This window comes from Lycium barbarum, unplaced genomic scaffold (genome assembly GCF_019175385.1).
Source record: "Lycium barbarum isolate Lr01 unplaced genomic scaffold, ASM1917538v2 unchr_scaffold_03, whole genome shotgun sequence".
Classification (NCBI taxonomy): domain Eukaryota; kingdom Viridiplantae; phylum Streptophyta; class Magnoliopsida; order Solanales; family Solanaceae; genus Lycium; species Lycium barbarum.
Window position 1 is genome coordinate 706596 of NW_026843400.1, and position 21405 is coordinate 728000.

Consider the following 21405-nt stretch of genomic DNA (forward strand, 5'->3'; position numbering starts at 1 on the left):
ATACAACGTTCCCCGGCCCTCGGTGAGGGACTCGGTGAATAGATTCATGTATACCAAAATCGTATATCAGAAAAATACCGAAGGTAAGTAGCTTATCCAGCATATCATAATACTTACTTTTCAACCACAACTGATGCATACCAAAGTCATGCAAAGGGCGCAGGAACATGGTCGCCACTCCCGTCTCTGGCGCCATATCACACCATGCTCCAGAAGATTTCATAACATGTACACGATATCTCGGGAACTGGACATATACCACGAGAACCCGAGAACCAGTCACATCATAATCCATATACACAGTAACTGGGGACGAACATATACCACAGTACCCTAGAACCGTACACGGTAACCGGAGACGGACATATACCACAGTACTCCGGAACCGAACACATCATACTCCATATACACGGCAACCGGGGACGGACATATACCACAGTACCCCGGAGCCGGACACCTCATACTTCAGAATTACATACATGGAACCCGACCCCTAGACAAAGGACTCGGCGAACCATAAGCACGATACATACCGGCCCGGAACTCGGTGAAAGGGATCATAGCATATATACAAGCGGAGTAGTAAGAAACTAGGTGCACATAAATTAAAAGCCGATGAAAGAATCGAATGTATTATCAGGATATTCGTAACAGATTATTTATAACCGAATACTTATTTCGGATACTTATATCAGATTACTCATAGCAGACTCCTCATATCGAATTACATGCTCACATCAGGATATTCACGTTAAGGAGCTTTCCAGTGACTTATGGAACGAATCAAACGGAGTCTTAGATTCATAGACGAAAGTCTTATTTTTATATCATACAAAAATAGCTCAAGTGAGACAAACGAAGGATGTTTCGGAACTTGTGGGCCCACCTCGGGTCAAGTCGAGGTGGCGGATATAAATTACAAACATTGGACTCTATGGAGTCATCCATGAAGGTTTCAAAGCGAGCCTATCACGTCTGTACGGGTTATGGATGTTTGAACAGTTTTCCAACAAAACTTAAGGGCTATAATTCAATTGTGCTGAATGAATAGTACCAAAATTCAGACTCGCATTTCTATGAGCAGAATAACCCACGAGGCTCAAATCCGAATCTAGTGCACCTAGGACATGCCAAGAGAAGAAAAGGGTAGCTTTACATACCTCACTTGCGCCTTACGCTCGTCCAAACACAATCCCCGTTTCGTCCAAAATCTACAATTGGTCATAGTTGCCAAATGTAAGTTTCAAGCTTAAATTCATTTTGTCTACCGAAATTTCGGCAGCATTTTCCCTGTAAATTCAACGCCCCCGAGAATCATCTCGGCCCAAAATATCAACAACAACAACCCAACAATACCAACAACATCAACCATCATCACAAAATATATTATAATATAAATAGTCTTATTTTCTACATAATTCAACAACTTCCATCCCAACTTCACACTATCAAACTAACGTCAACATTTTTATGTTTATTCACTAATTCAAGACTATTCAAATACAATTCAAGAACATTTTCCATTATTCTACAAAATATGCAAAAGTTCCACCAAACCATAATCCACCCAAAAACTCTCCAACTTCCCTAGAAACAAAATTTTAATTCATTTCTTGCTTCCAAATTCAGGAACTATCTCCACAACACATATTTTAACAACATTATTCTTACAATTAAAGAAACGACACCAAGATCATATTAACTTGCAAATCAGCCCGTAATCATTCCAACATCAATTTAAACCACCAAGCCTTAATTCTCCTCATAGAATACATATTAACAACAATCAAATTGCTACATAGAAATTTATTCATTCTTCCTACACAACACACATACCACACGGCCAAGACTCCAACATCCATATTTCCATGAATTTTATCCATTTCCACATACTACAACGTAAACAAACCCTTCATAACATATAAAAGATGATAAAATCTTACCTTTCTTCTTCAACTCCCTCACTTAGCTAGGGTTGTGATTTTGCGACAAAGAGCGGTTCTCTTGTTTCAACAATTATACCACGTTGAAGAGGACCCTTGAATTAGTAGGAATACTAAAAGAAATAAATTTTTTGATCAAGATTTTTGATCTTCATCTTCTCCCTCTCTTGGCCGAAATGGCCCCTTGTTCTTGGCTCTCCATTCTCTTTCTTGAAAGTTCTTGAAAAATGAAGAAGTTTATGGCCCTTTTTCATATTTATCACATGGAAAAAAATAAAAAATCCATGGGCTTGGGCCTTGGCACTATGGCCGGCCACCCCTCAACTCTTGGGCCTCAATTTGTTTTTCCATCTTTCTTGAGCCCAATTAATTTACGGATCTTATTTGTAATTCCCGAAACTAATTTCCGAAATTCCAATTTCGCCCTTGGCCTCCTCCCATATTTCCAAACCAATATTTTCCATGAACAACTTATATATTGAACAAAATCAAAATATGACCTTGTCCTTCACTTGTCACAATTATTTCAATTCAATTTTATTTTTTGAATATGCAAAATTGCGGGATATAACAGAAAGCCTGTCATTTTTTTTTGGATATCATTTTTGAAAAGAATTGAATATATTCCCTTTACATATAGGGTATTTGGGTTCGGATTTATAATATTCGGATATAATTAGTTCCCTTATATATATATATATATATATATATATATAAGGTATATATATATATATATATATATATATATATATATATATATATATATATATATATATATATATATATATATATATAAGGATAGTAGTTTTTCTATATAAAAAAGATAGAAAATTTATTTATTTCATAGTCTGGGCCAAATAAATTTTGTTCATGCTTTGACCCACACATGGTCCAGTTAACCATCTAATACATTTCTATAACATCCTTACCTAAACTTTTATTATTATGGACGCATAAAAATTGGACCATTTTAATTTCACAAGAGAAAGTAGACTCTTCATAATTTTGCACGTTAGCTTAAAAAATGAATTGAATTTATGGCCCAAAACATCTTGATTCAATTATTTACAACATGGATCTTGGCCCAGAATTTCTTTAACCATATATTATATTAGAAAGACTCACGTGGGCTTTGACCAAAAGAAATAGTTTATGTTATTGGGTTTTTAAAAGACAAAACTGCATGGGCCTCTTGCCTAAAACATATGTTTTGAACTTCGGGTTTTCTAAAAAAGGGAACTTTAGTGGCCTCTGGCCCAAACTACCGTAATTTACCAACTCAAAACCCAAAAAAATGTGTTTCAACAGTTGAAAAGGATTTATTTTTTCGTCTAATTTATTCATCCCCTTAGTTTTTGCATAATACGTTATACTATTTTGTCTTCAGAAACCTCATTAGTCTTGTTGTTTATCAAAACAAACACAGTTTACTTCTCATTTTTAAGTTTCCAAAATCAGTACGTGTTTTTCTAGTTTTTCAAAGAATTGTTTTAAGGATCTAGAGTCAATCTAAACGGCATATGCACCGTTTTACCTAAGATGCCTAATTCGAAACATAAACGATTCCAATAACATTTATGGGTTTTTACAAGTATGAATACAATACAGAAAAACACTTTAAGCAGGTAAAGAGGGCACAAATATATATAGGGAAAGTAAACTAGGGGTGCACCAAACCCCTAATAACCATTTTCACCCATGGTTAGGCCTTCGTGTCATTTTCACCCATGACTGGGCCTTCAATATATTGGTTTCCCTTTTCTTTTCTTCTTAATTGAAATGAACTTGAAAGAATTTCCCTATTAGGCCTTTGACCTAATAGGGTGGCTGAACCTTGGCCCAAATGGCCATGTAGTGAAGAGGGAAAGAAACCAAGACCCCGGTTAGTTTATATTTTACTGCTTTTATCATATATATAACTATACACACATATATACACAGTGTCCTATTCATTTACAAATCCTATCATATACACAAATATACACATGCAGGCATAATATCCTGTTTATTCACAAGCTCACATAATATGCATATGTATTTCTATGTCTTTAAGCTCAATCCTCAAACTTGGTTGGTGTCACACCCTAATCACCCTAGGGTGTGCTGGGCACCCGACCCTTACTTAGGGCCGAGCGAACCCTCAGACCCTTAGTGCACACATAATCTTCTTAAACTTTGAAATCAAATAAAGATGAAATACGTAATACAGCTCTCAAAAATATTCTTTTTCATCGTTATTCTCAAATCAAACAAAATTTGTAATCATGTAGAATTTATCACATAACACAGAATGACATATCGGCTATTGGAGCCGCGTACAAAACTGGCATTCTATACCCACGACTCTGTCTGCAAAGTCTCTAACTCCAATCAGATATTATAACACGTGTACTCTGACTCGGCAGCACTCCAGGAGCAAAGGGAGCTTGCCAACGCCGCTGGAACATCTTCTATAATGGCTTCTACTCATCTGGGTGTACCTGCGCGGCATGAAACGCAGCCCCCGAAGAAAAGGGGTCAGTACGGAATATGTACTGAGCATGTAAGGCATGGAATACAGAAAACAGAACCATAATCGGAACAACGGTACAAGAAGTAAGTACATTAACTAGAATACCAAGGTGCTTGTTTTCTGAACGTAAATCATACTTACCGATGTCATATGTCAGAAAAAAGTACCGAAAATTAGTAAAACATCCAGCATACCAAAATACTTACTTTCCAAACACAGATCATACGTGCCGACATCATATGTCACCATATACCTATACATATAACCGACCCATACGTAATATGATAGTGCCGAGGAACGTACGGCCCGATCCATACATAACATATTAGTGCCGAGGAACGTTCGGCCCGATCCATATATATAACATATTAGTGCCGAGGAACGTTCGGCCCGATCCATAAATATATATTATACTGCTGCGGAACGTGCAGCCCGATCCATATATATATATATATTATACTACTGCGGAACGCGCAGCCCGATCCATATATATATTATACTGCTGCGGAACGTGCAGCCCGATCCATACATATATTATACTGCTGCGGAACGTGCAGCCCGATCCATATATATATTATACTGTTGCGGAACGTGCAGCCCGATCCATATATATATTATACTGCTGCGGAATGTGCAGCCCGATCCATATATATATTATATACATATATCCATAGTAATACTTCCTTTGAAAAAAACATTTCTTGTTCATATATATATACCGAAAATAGAACATATCATGTTGCCGAGGCGTCGGCTCCGATCCCTTTAACCCCATATAATATTGCCGAGGTGTCGGCTCCGATCCATATATATAACATAACATGTTAGTGGCGAGTATAACATAGTGCACACAATGATATAACCGGCCGAGGCTCGGCGAACGATATAATAGTAGCACGCACGAGCGGAGTAGTGAGAACCATATGTATATAAATCAATTCTAAGACTCGATGGACAAGTATACTCACCGACCCCTGAAGGCTCAGAAACAAGATTCGGGTCAATCCGACTTAGTATAAGAAAGTTATGAGCGTTTGAAGTACAGAACCTTGTACAAGCGTTTCAGAAGCCGTTTTTGGAAAACCAAAGCCATAATCATGTTAGGTACCCTTCGAATATTGTTATGGGTCACATCCGACAGAGCCTTTCGAACCATATGTACGTATCAAAATGTATCAAAGACTCGATGGAATAACCAAACGTGCTATCGTTTGAAAACCAAAACATTGATCACATCAATTATCTCTCGAATGCCATTTGGAAACATATCAAACTGAAGTTCGGACATCATAAGTACGCGTCAAAACCATATGGGACAACTTATGGAAATCAAGAACGTTAGCCATCCTAGTGGCTCTAAGAATGGGAGTTCCTTTGGAATCATATACATATCGTCTATTCGTTTCACAAAGATCATGCCAAAAGAAAGAAAGGGTAAGCCTTACATACCTGTCCCGCGTCCAATTAGCTACGCTTATTCGTCCAAACTTGCTAGTCTACATTCAAAAGAATTTACATAATCATTAGATTCATCGTCATATATTTGTTTAAGTTCTTTCAAATGAACTCATTCATAATCTGCCGAAATTTCGGCAGCATCTCCCCTGTAAATACACCATCCCCGAGAATGAAACTCGACCAATTTATCAACAACAATCCGAGAATTCAACTCGGCCAAAGTATCAACAACAATATCAACAATCATATCTCCAACTTCAACAATTAATTCCAAATGCATTCTAACATTAGTAATTCCTTTTACATAGTTCGACGACATTTCATTTATATTCAATTCAACCACATACAATCAAGTCAACATCAATACTTACACATACTAGTCCGAGAGCTTCCAAACAAGACTCCAGAACACTTTAACAGTCCGCGCAATATTTAAAACGGCCCAAACAATATGCAACACCATCCGAAACCTTCCAACTCCATAGGAACAACATCGACACATTCTTTTCTTCCAAATTCACAAACTACTCCAACAATCCGCACATTAGCAAATTTATCCATACAAATATGAGAAACCATACTAATGTCTCATTAATTTCTTCCATAATCCCACAATGATCACAACTTCATTTCAAGTTATCAAACCTTCATTTTCATTATGGAATCCACAGCAACAACAATCAAAATACTAAATAAAAATCAATTCATCACATCCTATCATCATCACTACTATTCGGCCATACCACACTTATACATATTTCATGAATTTCATTCATTTATCAATACCACAACATGCATAAATCATTCCTAACACAAGTAAAAGAAGATTGAACACAGACCTTTCTCCACACATCTTCTTCACTCGGCTAGAGTCCCCAACTCGCGCAACGAATACTTTGCTTACTCAAACCATTACTCCATGTTAAAGAGGACCTTCTAATTAGTAGGAATGCTAGAAGAAAATAATTTTTAATCAAGATTTTCAAGGGTTCATTTTTGGTTGGTCATGGCCGAATGGCGTTCTTCATTTTTCTTTGTCTCCAAGTTTCTTCAGTCTTCTAAAGATGAAGATGGAAAAATGACTAATTGGTCATCTATTTACACACATATGTAATTCATTTATTTGGGCCAAGGCCCACCCCATAGTGCACGGCCACATGGGACTTTTTCTATTTCAAGACTATAATTTTTTTTGTCTTGCAATTCATGAAAAATTATTTTTCCTAATTCCAAATTTTCCCTTAGCCTTCCTCCATATTTTTATGAGTCATCTTGCGAATTTCCCTTTTTACCCTTAGCCTTTCTCAATATTTTCATACTAATAAACAACTTGTTCATTAAAATAATTTTGGAAAATAGTATTTCCTTTGACTTCTCGCAATTATCTCGAATTATCCGAACGTACAAAATCTGGGATATAACAGTTGGGGGGAAGGAAAAGTCATCACCCCCCTAATTCCTGATGCCGCATAAGTTCCAAGAGGTTCCATGAACCTTCGGCATGGCTGGTCACCAGGGAAAGGTTCAAACTAAGCCTCTCTCCCAGCTAAACTGCTTCTCTCAACCAACATAGCGATGGAAGACATAGATCCACATACATGGCTTGGAATAAATAGGATAGATCTAATATATACAGTTATAGAACAATTATAAGTCAACATGAACAGATGAGAACAAGGAGAGAAGAGATGGATGATCTCAGTAGGCAGATTACTCTTATGAACCAAGGCCAAGGCACCAAATATGATTTAGACATAGAAGGAAAGTAATCTGCATGGACATAATGTGGCCAAAACTGAACTGAACCAAATAATGACAACACAAACAATCACATAGAAGTAGCACAGTCCCAAGTAGTGTTTTATCGATTAGATATGGTGGATTAAGTAAAGGCATATAAACATAGGGTAAACCAGCTTCAAGACATGGTAAGACAAACACAAACTGGAATTGAGGTTAAGACAAATACAAGTGAGGTGTTGCATTACCTTCAGCAAAATTCAGTTAAAGATTAAGACAAAACAAACTGGAATTCAAGCCAAGATCAACTGTAGACAATGCTAAGAGACTTCAAAATTCTAATGATTCTATGTAATACGGTTTTAAACACAACAACTACATTTTCACACACACCGTAAGCAAATAGAAAGACCAAAAGTCCCATGGATACACAGAAAATTCAACATTTAGAATTCGGAGATTGAAATCCTTTTTCGACACCTTTTCCTGATCCTATTCCATTGCAGAAAGAAACAGGTTGTCACGACCCAACCCCGTAGGCCGTGACTAGTGCCCGATCTGGGCACTCAAACACATTCTAGTATATAGCAGAAGCCGACAAGGCTTTATTTCCAATTTAGATAATTTCCAGAAAAATTTCGGCAGAGTTTCCTTTGTTTTACGGACTATCCCATATACCCTGCACGCAGAAAATACCAACAAAGGCCACACAGGGCCAACAGAGTAACATTTAAATATATGCGGACCGGCCGCCGCGGCGAATGGGATCGCCCAAACACAACATATACACACAGCTGTACAGAAAGATCCCAACCCACAAACATGTCTATAGACCTCTAAATGGACCAACAGAATCATATGGCGGGACAGGGCCCCGCCGTACCCATGAACGAGAATATACACATATAGAAGTGACAGACTGTACCAAAAGATGGCTCTGAATAAAAGAGCGCTCCAAATGGCGGAAAAGATATCCTAGACAGACGGATCGGCAAACCTGTCGTCAGTACCTGCGCGGCATGAAAACGCAGCCCCCGAGGAAAGGGGGTCAGTACGAAATATGTACTGAATATGTAAAGCCTGAGTTGCAGAAACAAAATCATAACTGGTATAGAACGTACAGAAAGTAAACAGAAAATACAAAGTATCAGATATATATTTTCAAAACATGCGGAGTGTGTACAGAAACATATGTCATATCAAATCCGGCCCCTGCCAAGGAACTCAGCAGACAGAATGTGGCCACCCTCCCAACGCTGGTGCCACATCACAGAAGAATCAGAATAGGGGCATAACCCCGTAACATAATATGTCATATCAGATGGCCATAGTAAATCATATCAGAACAAGCGTACATGGCACAGCATACTCCACAAACCCATGTACGCGTATACCTGCCCCCCCTCACATCGAGGCACGGCGAACAATGCAAAGGATCACGCTTGACAACATATCCTGGCCCGGGCTCAGTGTGGGAAACATTGGGGCATCCACGAATGGAGTAGTGAGAGACTAATGCAATTTAAAATTACCATAGATATTTTCAAAGACTCGATGAAGCGTATCAAAGTCAAACAAATCCAATGGAGTTGGACGGGATCATAATAGATGCATTTCGGATATCATAATAAATTACAGAAATATAACCTTCCCGAAGTCATTCCGGTTGTCAGAATAATTTGTAAGACTTAATAGAGTATTTAAAACAATATTCGTTAAGTAATTAAAAGGATAATCAAAACGTTTCTTTCAAAAATTGCTTAAAAAGAAAGCTTTAGTACATTAAGGGCAAAACCGGGAATAGTGGGCCCGCCTAGGGACAAAAAAGGCAGCGGGCTCAAATTATGCCCTCCAAGCTTATGGAGTCACCTAAAAAGGTTCTACAAACATTCTGTGACCTTCCAAGTAATTTAGAACAAAATTGCATAATTTCAAGAAAAGCATACCAAAATGGTTCAATTCTACTGAAGGAAAAACGGAGAATTTCTCTTGCGGATTCCGAGGGCCAAGAAGTCTTTCGAGGCCCGGATCCGACCCTAAAACACTAAGGGCATGCCAAGGGAAGAATTGGGGTTGCTTTACATACCTTTCAAGCTCTTTACGCCTTTCCAAACTCACTTCCCGTTTCGTCAAAAATCTGTAATTGGTCAAGTTTACCAATTGTGAGTTATGAATACCAAAGTTTCAACTTAATGCATATTTGTCTACCGAAATTTCGGCAGCACTTCCCCTATACATATAGCACCCCGAGAATTCAACTCGGCTAGAAATCATCAACAACAACCCAAACGACAACATCAATATCAACAACGAACATTAAAAACACAAATATCCTTCAACTAGTCATCTTTCTAACAAGTTGACATAACCTTCATTTCAACCCAACTTTCAACTAATATCAATAATTTCACATTCATCAATAATCAAGATCATCACCATATAGTTCTAGAAACATTTCATATCGTTTTCCTCAAGTTATACACTCGATATACATAATATACAACTTTCTGTCAAAGTCATAACTTATGCAAAACATCAAATCTTTGGCATACAACTTCATAACATGTTTCCAACTTCCAAATTCATCAATGATCATCACAATTAACAACCAAACAACTTCATTTCCTTAATGTCGGAAAGTCATACTAAAACGACATAAGTTTCTACATTCTAATTCAATACAAACTTATATCATTCTAACTTCATTTACATTGCAACCATCATAATAACACACTAACACCCTAAATAACTTAATTCATTTCCATCCCAACTTCAACATAGGTCACGGCCACAAGCCTTCTTTGGCAAGTTCAACTAAATCATTCAACTTTCAATCCCAATATGCATTTCATCACAACCATAACTAGAATATAACATGAATTCAACACATTAAGGCTAAACAATTTATACATACACACGGCTACACATCATATTCCAAACCCACTTTACAAACTTCCATTTTTCCATACAATCAACACATTTCTATATGCTACAACACAAACAAGACTTTATAACACAAGAATAAGGAATAAATTCTCACCTTTTCCTCAAGTCTTCTTCACTTGAACTTGTGTTCACTTTGATGAAATAAGGTCTCCTTTCTCCAAACCAACTACACCAAGTTAACAAGGGTACTAAACTTAGTAGAAATGCAACAAGACAAGAATTTTTGGAGCAATATTTTTAATGGTGAATTTTCCTTAGGGTCACCCGAACCCTTCTCTCTTCTTGCTCTTGCTTTTCTTATTTTCTTGCTTCTTATCTTTACAATTTACTAGATAAGATCACATATATAATACAATATGGTCCATTAGTCAATTAACCACATGGAAAAAATGTTATAAGGCCATGGGTTTGGGCCTTCCCATGGCCAGCCATGCCCTACTTTTGGGCCTTAATTTTCCATTCAATTTTTTTTGGCCCAATAACTTATAGATCACATTGCATAATTCCCGAAACTAATTTCTAAAATTCCAAAATTACCCTTAACCATGTCCCACACTTCCATGACCCCATTCTTTCATGCACAACTCTTATGTTACTTAAAAACCAAATTTGACTTTATTTCTCAAAAATCCAATATGTTTCAAATTTTTCCAAATGTGTGAAAACACGGGATATAACACAGGTTGATTTAAAATGGTTGCACATGATCTAGACATATTCACAAGTAGTGGCCTACTCCTAGTTTTCTCATTTCTTCAAACTGGACTCTTATTCCTAACTCACCTAGTATTATTTCTAAATTCACTTGTTGTTAATATACCCTTAGCTGGTTTTTAATACTACACAAAGGGGAAGCATACCTATTCAACATGACTAAGTTCATTCATTATCTTCTAACTGGATTTTAGACTAATAAACTCAAGGACATATCTCAAAGTTGGAAACATGATATATTATCTAAAGTATCACAAAGAAGGAATCAAATATATCCCTAGACACTGTACTATCACCCTAAGTTGATGTAAGCCACTACTTCCCTTCTTTTAATCTCTTAATGCTTTTTAGAAAAAGGAGAAAAACAAACCATCCATATAAGACATTTCTTGCCTTATTTTCCAACAACCAGTATTCCTACTTGAAGTCTTTTCCTCTTTCCAATTTAAAGTAATGACTGTAATCTTCAAATTACTATACATTATCTAGCCTAGTCCACCCACCCCTAAGGCATATCTGAGCAGGTCAACAGAGTTCATTTAAATCCCAAAAATACCCATCAGAACCAGGTTTAATTAATCTAAGTGAACAGTTATTAATGCACAAGAAATTCATTTTTAGGATCCATTTAACTCAGTAAAATGGACAAGAAAACACCAAGTGTGAAAATGTAGTAGATTACACCCCATAGACTTGTGGGACTTGCCATGACAATTTCTTATTTTGAGAAGAAAGATACTATGAGTCAAGTGATACCTGACCCTTTCTCAATCTTCTCTGAAGATGTCTTTAAAAGACTTCCCATTAGTCAAGTGGTTTTAACTCACACATCTATACTTGTGGTCCTCTTTTCTTACCCTTGAGCATATACAAAAAGGTGTCTGGACTGTTTATAGATCAAAGCCAATCTTTCTTAAGGTTTCAACTACAATTTCCCCTCCTCTTTTCTTTATTTTTATCCTCTTCTTTTACTCTGACAATACTTATAAGATCTTTCCTACTTATCTCCATCTTTTAAGCCTAAATAATCAGGGACCACGAGTTATTATCACCATATTCTTCACTCATGCATAAAGAAAAGAAAATAAACTTCATGTTTCAAAAAAGAAAAGAAAAAAATCCTCAATCTCAAAACTGTTCAAGACTTGACCAAACATGACCAAACTACTTTATTTCACCCTTCTCTCAATGCCTTGAACTTGTTAAATTTGAACACTTAGGATCATCTATTAAACTGTGGCCAATTCATGAATAAATATCAATACAGATGCAAAAGTGTATGGCATACCAGTCTACTTTTATGATACAATTTACATTACTAATTAGATAGGACAAATGATGAGAATGGGAAAAAACAAACAAGAGATCGGAGATAGCAATTGTCTCTTTCCATTTTCATATCTGTCAACTTCCAAAGTGATCACTAATCAAGTTACAGACTAATAACCATCCTGCTAGCTAATTAGACTGATTAGGTGTTACACCTCGCACTTTCAGAGCGTGAGCATGCCATGTCATTCACCATATTAATGGAGTATCGAAGACGTCCTATGATGTTTTGGAAGGTACAAGCCATGGGAAGTACTTAACAATGAAGTAAAGGATGAATTACGATCTCGTAAGTCGTAACCGGGAAGAACAACCTTGGAACAAAAGGACATGACTATTATCAAGTATGATTAATGATCAATATCATGTGTGGAGAGTTTCAGAAGATTCCGGGACCAAGCAGATCGAAGAAAATAAGTTTGTCGAAAATTTGGAAAAAAGTTAGCAGAATTTGGATAGAATTTTGGGTCAACTTTGGAGCGGTATATCTCCAGGTATATTCAGAGTTTTAGGGTGTTTCAAATCCTAAAATGAAGTTCGTCGAGTCAAGTTTCCAATGCAACAAACCGCTCGTCAAAACGACATCGAAGTAAGGAGTTATGGCCATTTTAATATAACCCCTCAAACTGCCAAATGGCTTCCACGGGTCCCACTTGGGAAAGTCGGTTCCACCGACTTTCAAGGGGTGTAAAAACCCCCCACATCAACCCTATTTTTTCAGCATTTTACACTCCTACGAGTTCTAGAAATCTCCTAACACATCCCCCAAACATTTATTTCCCATTAAATCAAGAATATAACAAGATTACACCAAACTAGTCTATGAAAGGTGATTGTTCTAGCTTCTACTTGATGTTGTGGTGAGTTTGGTCTTGAATAAAGTTGGTGTGGCTAAAGTTCTTCAAGTATAAGGTATGTTCTTCATCCTATCTCTTATGTTGAGTTGATTTGAAGGTATAGCAAATCTTAAAAGTGAAAATAGTTATGGAGGAAAGGACATAAAGTGTTGTGTTTATGGACTGTTTTGAGCATGTTGTGGCCATGTGGTTGGGATGATTTTGCATGTAGATGGATGGTATCTAATGTTGTTGGTGTGTTTATGAGATTATGCTCCTTGATTGGGAAGAAAGCAAGTGTATATTATTGTTGTATGTTGAAAAGCATCGTGTGGGATGTTTTATGTAATATTTTGGTATGAATGATGATGTTGTTGATATTATGTTGCTATTGTTGTTGTTTTGTTGGTATTGTGATTTTGGTCTAGGGATATAAACAGGGGAGATACTGCCCGAATTTCGGAAGATTTTAAAAGGAATTAATTTGAGGGCTTATGAGAAGCATATGACGATAAGCCTAACAATAATATGAATTCTCTTGAATGTACATTTACGAGCTTGGGAGGATAAGAGTTAAATAGTTAAAGTTAAGGCGACAAAAAAGGTATGTAAGGCTAAACCCTTTCTTTTTAAAGGTATGATTCCTATGTTATGAAACCATACATGTTTTCCATAACATCCTTACTCCAAAAAAGCTAGAAGTTCATGATTCTCAAAGTTCTTATAATGCCAAAGATAGATGTTTTCTATGATGATAAAAATGATGATGATCCCATTCTAGAAATTCAAAAGCTTATGATTTTAATGCTATTATGATATTATTGTGCTTATTTCATAATTTTCTCGATTTTATTCATTGTTGTTGATCTCACCTTATAATAATTGTTCCTTCAAGGTGAGATATAGCGATGATGATTGTTCCATAATATAAATCGGAAGTTACCGACCTTACGTCACTCCGCTAAAGTAGTAGCTTTTATTTGAACTCTCACGCATGGTATGAGTATAATAAATGTATATAACTATTTTGTGATATTATCGAGTTCTATTATTTCATTTTGCTTATGCAGTGCACTCATTCTCATTCTTCATGTACATATATAAGGCACAGTTGACAGGGGGTGAATTTGTGGCCTATGTTGTGGCATTTTTGTAAATATATAAGGCACGGTTGAAATGGCGTGAAGCTGTGGCCTATGTTGTGGCGTTTATGTATATATATATAAGGCACAGTTGACAGGGGGTGAAGTTGTGGCCTATGTTGTGGCGTTTATGTATGTATATATATAAGGCACATTTGATAGGGGGTGACGATGTGGCCTATATTGTGGCGTATATATATATATATATATATATATATCATGCGGATTCATCCAGATTTACAGACTCATTGGCATGTCTCCGATGTTTTTCCATGATTCTTATGTACATGTTGACCTTATGTCTTATATACTCAGTACATTATTCGTACTAACATCCTTTCTTGTGGACGCAGCGTCCATGCCTGCAGGTAGACAGGTAAACAGACCAAAACCTTAGGAGCTTCATCAGCGGAGTTTCAAAAGCGCTCCAGTTGCTTCAGAGCTGCAGATTACTGGTACTACTCTTGTGTGTATATACTTGGGCATGGCGGAGTCCTGCCCCATATTTATGGATTCATGTATTCTTTGTAGAGGCTCGTAGACAGATATGTGTAGCTAGAAGTCCCGTATCATCATTAGCTCATATTATTGTATTATATTTTAGTAGCATTGTTGGCCTATGTTTATAGACATAATTACTGATGGTTATATAGCGATGTATCTTTATCTTGTGATATATGCCTTACAGATAGTGATAACCACGAGCTGTCCTTGTGGTCCACCTAGAAATGATTATGAGATGTATGTTCGGAGGTGCTCGGTGGGTTAGCTCCGGGTGCCCGTCATGGCCCTCTAGTTGGGTCGTGATATTAGGTTGATCTTAATTAACTTTAAGTGATGACTTGGTCCTATAGTTCCTAAAAGTTTATCCTTCCCTTTTTATTCTTTCATCAAACTTCTTGACACTTAGGGACAAACCATTTTCAAATGTAGGACTTTTGACGTAGATTATACAAGATAAGTAACAAATTTAGACAAGAGATTAAAGCATTGATTAAACCAAGGAAAACAGAATTTCATACTCAAGATCCCTTATTAGTTTTAAGATTGGCTACAAAGCATAAGCCATTTAGCATACACTCTAGCCCAAACTAAGGGAGAACATGGTCACAGGTGTTTCCATTAATAGTTTACCAATCCACAAACCAAACTGAACCTGATTCCATTTTTTTTTAATCTGCATATTAGTTGATAAAAGAAGCAAACTGTTAACTAGTAACATATTTATTCTATTCTATATGAGTAAACTTATTTAAGAAGGAAGGAAAAAAAAAATGAATGTTCAAAGTACCTCAACAACACCATTTCATAGTTGATACAAAAACATACAAGTCACATAAACAAACAAGCCACCATGAAATCAAATCAGCCTACTTTAGATGAGTTTCAAGGCAGCATTCATACTGGTTCTACTATTTGGCCTCAACTGAAACATAGGCTAAATACATAACTAAATGGGACAACCTTTATCAATAAGAACCATCATTAGCAAGCATCAAATCACAAGCAGTCTAACTAATATAAATACACTTAGGCTAGGCTAAATTCTAAGTAGATAAATAAAATGAATCAAGAGTAACCTTTTATGTGCGCAGCCAAGAAAAGAATGGACTTGGGAGCCTTATGCTTCCAACCACAACACTCAACCACGTGAAATAAAAATAAAGAAAGGAAATATTTTAGAACTAAGAAAAACCCCAACTATTTCAGTCAAGGTAATAAAATTTTACTAAGAAGCTTTTGAAAAATCAAAATTTTCAACTTCTTCAACTTTTAAACTTTTTCCTTTATTTTTTATCTGCCTATGTTTTCTCCTTGTTGTCCGACCTCTTTTTTTGTGAGAGTAGGGTTCTATTTATAGAACCCCGAAAATTCATCCAAGGTTAACACCATTGATGTGGGACAAATCCTTTTTCCAGAACCAAACACTCAACAAATGAAATCAACGACCCTGACCTAAAGTTCAAGGCAACGCATGCGGTCAGATCTAACCCTTCTTGGGTTAGTCTGAACCATTAGCCAAGGACCAATAGGAAATCGCGAAGAACAAAAAACAATATAACCTAAAAGTAAAAACAAATCGCAAGTTTGTCTGGAAATCTGAAAAATGAGTAAAAAATAAAGATCTATTGCCGTATTTTGATTAAAAATCATGAAATCGAGTGGAACATAATGCTTTCACCATAACGAACATGCAATAGCTGTATTTATCAGCTATACTCTGCAACTTTGCCATTTTTGGCGGAGAGAGAAGATGAAAATTCAAGGCGGCGGCTAGGGTTACACCAAAGAGGAAGAGAGAGAAACGAGGTGGGGCGTTGGGGGGGGGGGTTCATTTTTAAAAAATGAGAAATGAATTAAAAGGGGGTATAACCCCCTCTTATCTATTATAAGGAATTGGGTCGGCTCTCAGCTTAGCTTTGGGCTGGACTCGGTCAGAATTTAAATTATTAAAAAGAGGCCCTATACATATATATACACACTAAGTGCATACATACATACATATATATATATATATATATATATATATATATATATATATATATATATATATATATATATATATATATATATATATATATATATATATATATATATATATATATATATATATGTATATACCTTGTACACATAAAAAGATAAATAATTAAATAATGATCAAAATTGATGAAATTTTAATTATAGAAAAAATTAGGACATAATCATTTTATTAAAGTAGTTTAAAAATTGACCAAATTGTGTTAATAGGCATAAAATTACGAACATGGCCTTAATTAATTCTAGTCTGACTGCTCATTTCAATTATGGCCGTGTTTGGCCCAATTAGAAAATTTTGAAATTAAATTGCATTAATGACCTTAACAAATTTGAACTAATGAGCTGGTTATTTCAAATAAAACCATTACGAGGCTTATTTTACAAAAATGGCCCTAATTTCTTTAAATCATGAACTGATTAATTTAATTATGGACATGACAAAATAGTTAGACAATAAATAATATATATATATATATATATATATATATATATATATATATATATATATATATATATATATATATATATATATTCTATTTAATTAATTATCCTAATTAAAACATTTATGGGCAATTATGCATATTTTGACAAATCATGCAATTATACAAAAATTAGAGATTTAAAAGGGTTAAATAGTTAATTACTTAAATTACTCAAACATCATGGATTAAAAGGAATAAAGTATTTGCAAAATTTTGATTTTGACAATTTAAATAATTAAATAGATGATTATCTTCTAAACAAAAGACATTTTTTCTCTCCCTCCTTTTTTAATTAAATTTAACAAGAATCTCATACAATATCATAAAAGTACCCATTAATTTCTAAATAAATTTATGATGCCATGAAAATCCTTTTTATCAATTTAAGGGAGTGAAATATTGACTTGGACAATTTATAAAAATCACTTAAATCTTTCATGATGCCAAGCTTATTTTATTTCTTATCCAAGGACTCTGAGTGAGTAAAATAAACTATGGGAGGCAAAAAATTAGGTGTCAACAACTGACCCTTCGGTGTTCGGTGATGGCGGGACCATCCCTAAGCAACGAAATTTCACTAACCCTAATTTATGACTGACTTGGCTCATTTTACCCTTTACCTTTATGCAATTTTCACATATGTGGCCGGACTCTAGTCTTTGCGTTTTCCACATATCTCAGGCTATATGAGAATGTAGGCCATTTGTCGTTTGATTCAACTAAAGACTTCAAGTGATTTGGAAGGACAATCCTGATATCTCCAGTATCATGGTTGGGTTCCCCCGGACGACTGTTAAAATATGACCGACTCTCGGTTCTTGAGTTCGCCTACATATCTCTGGTCTGTGGGAATCATGTAACATGTAGTTCGAATCGCTGGAGAAGAATATGTCCCTTATGTAGGAATACCTTCAAACTTCCCGGTGTGTATCTGATCGGTCGTAGTTTTTAATGGAAAAAATAAAAACTAGACAAGTTGTGGCTGAGCCTAAGATTAGATGGCTTCCAAATCCTGGCCGAAGAGCTTGACTCTCACGGGCACCCTATCTTGATTGGCTTCGTAAGAAAAAGTTCCACGTTTGCTCCGGAATTGGTCTAGATCTGGTTCAGTAAGCCGGCTCCTTTTTGGGCAGCTCTGTGCCTCTTTCCTTAATTTGACAATATGTAGGTATTCTTTGGGAAAATTTAGATGAATGGCCCTCTCGGCTGTTTGTATGAATGGCCCTCTTGGTTGTTTGTATGAATGTCCCTCTTGGCTTGTTTATATGAATGGCACTCTTGGCAATTTGTATGAATGGCCCTCTTGGCTATTTGTATTAATGACCGTCTTGGAAATTTTTATGAATGGCCCTCTTGGTTGTTTATATGAATGGCCCTCGTGGCTTATTTGAATGAATGGCCCTCTTGGAAATTTGTATGAATGAATGTCCCTCTTGGCAATTTAAATAAATGAATGGCCCTCTTGGCAAAAACCAATGAATGGGCCCTCTTGGCATGCAGATGACAATTATGGCCCTAGTGGCTGGATAATCTTTCTTTCGTCCATTGTATTGGCTGTTGACCTTTGTGGTCGGATGTGCCCTTTGTGCCTGTCATGACCCTTTTGGCCGTATATATCTTTTATGCTCATCAATTGTGACCCTTTTGGGCTCGGTATTTCGAGAGGCATTTTCAGGCGATGTAATTATGCTATTGAAAATTCAGAGTAAAAGCTTTATAAAAATGCATGTTGCTTTTTCCTAAAAATAAATGTTTGTTTCATTTTTTATGTGTCATGATGTGTGCTTTCCTCGAACGAGGTTTTTCGATTCTTTCCAGGGATATGATTGCTGACTTTTGTGCCGATAGAATTTTTGAGATCTTTCTCAAAAATTCTGCCCGAGTTTCAAGATTTGCTCTGAGTGACCCTTGTTTTGTCTTACTACGCAGGAATTTTTGAGGTCCCCTAAAAAATTCTACCCCAGTGTATTGCTTTACTTTGTCTCTTTCGTTATTGACTGTTTTTTATAGGAATTTTTGAGGTTCCCTCAAAAGTTCTGCCCCAGTGTAGGGTTGATGCTTTCTGATCTCGTGCTGACCCTTACAAGCTTGATCTTGCCGACTCTTCTCGCCTTATTGTCTCTGTGGTTTCCTAATGGTTTCTTGGTTTTTTGTTTTTGTAACGACCGAGTGCGAGAGCACCTACGTATCCTGTCACAATGGGAATTCAGGTCGAACGTAGTTCAGAATAAAGTAATTGAGTTTTGGTTTTACTAATAATGCCACCGGGTCCGGTATTGACTGCCTATGTATCCCATTGTGGGAAATTCAGGTCATTGCGTAGTTCATTACATAGAAGATTTGTTTTATCCTATTCTATTATGGAGTACGTTTACAAGGAAATAATAATGTGATTACAAACAAATGGCGTCCTAAACGTAGTATCTCTTGAGTGTGTCTGCATTAATGGCTTTAGGCCACTCTTGTCCATCCATCTTGGCTGAGGCTACGGCTCCTCCTGAGAGTACTTTCCTGGCCATGTATGGTCCTTACCAGTTCGGCGTGAATTTCCCTATATATTCCTCTTGGTGAGGGAAGACGCGCTTGAGTACGAGTTGTCCGATCTGAAAAAGTCGGGTTCTGACTCACTTGTTGAAGGCTCGAGACATCCTTTGTCTGTATAGCTGTCTGTGGCATACAACCACCATTCTTTCTTCCTCTGTCATGGCCAGTTGTTCATAACGATTTCTAACCAATTCTGCATCTCTCAGCTCTGCTTCTTGGATGTCACGACCCAACCGAAGGGCCGCGACAGGCACCCGGTGCTAGCCCACCTAGGCACCTCTTAACATACCTTTACATTTACATCTAGGTGAGGCACATATTAAATCATACATTCTATCCATCAATCATACTACTCCCACAGGACAATCAATACATTTATATCTTCATTAGCAACTATGCCCATATTAATGTACATAAGCCGACGAGGCTAACAAAATGATATCCAAAACATAGGCCGACAATGCCAAACACATCTAACCATATACACATGTCTACAAGCCTCTAAAGAGAGTATGTCATATCATACAGGCGGGACAGGACCCCGCTAAGCCCATAAATATGTACACAAAAGAATCAATACCAAAAACTATAGCTCCGAATGAAATGGAGCTCCGCTATGCAGTCCCTGAGAAATATAGCTATGGATCAAGCCTGTCTCCCTGGCCACCTGCGGGCATGACGCAGCGTCCACAAACAAATGGACGTCAGTACGAAGAATGTACTGAGTATGTAAAGCATGATCAATATCAATATAGAAACATAATAAGCAACATAAGAAATAGCATAAGATACGAGATAGTAGTATCATCGTCATGAGCACTTACTTGCATTTGATAGGGACTTTCCATTTGTAATGCGAGGTTGTATACATACATCCGTATTCGTATCCGTACTCATATCCGTACTCATTTACATTTCGTATCCATAATCGTATTCATATACATATTCTTATTCATATTTGTATCATGTTATATCATATACATATCATATCATATACATATCATTTACATAGCATGCCCAACCACGAAGGTTTGGTGTTTCACGTACCCGACCATGGTTAGGATCGGTTATCATACATACTTGGCCAACCACGGCTCAGTGTTACACATACCTGGCCCTACCAAGGCTCAGTGTTATCCGTACCCAATTGCAGTGGTGCGCGCGAATCGTCATATATATACATATATATCTACATCTATATATTTTACCCGGCCATATAAG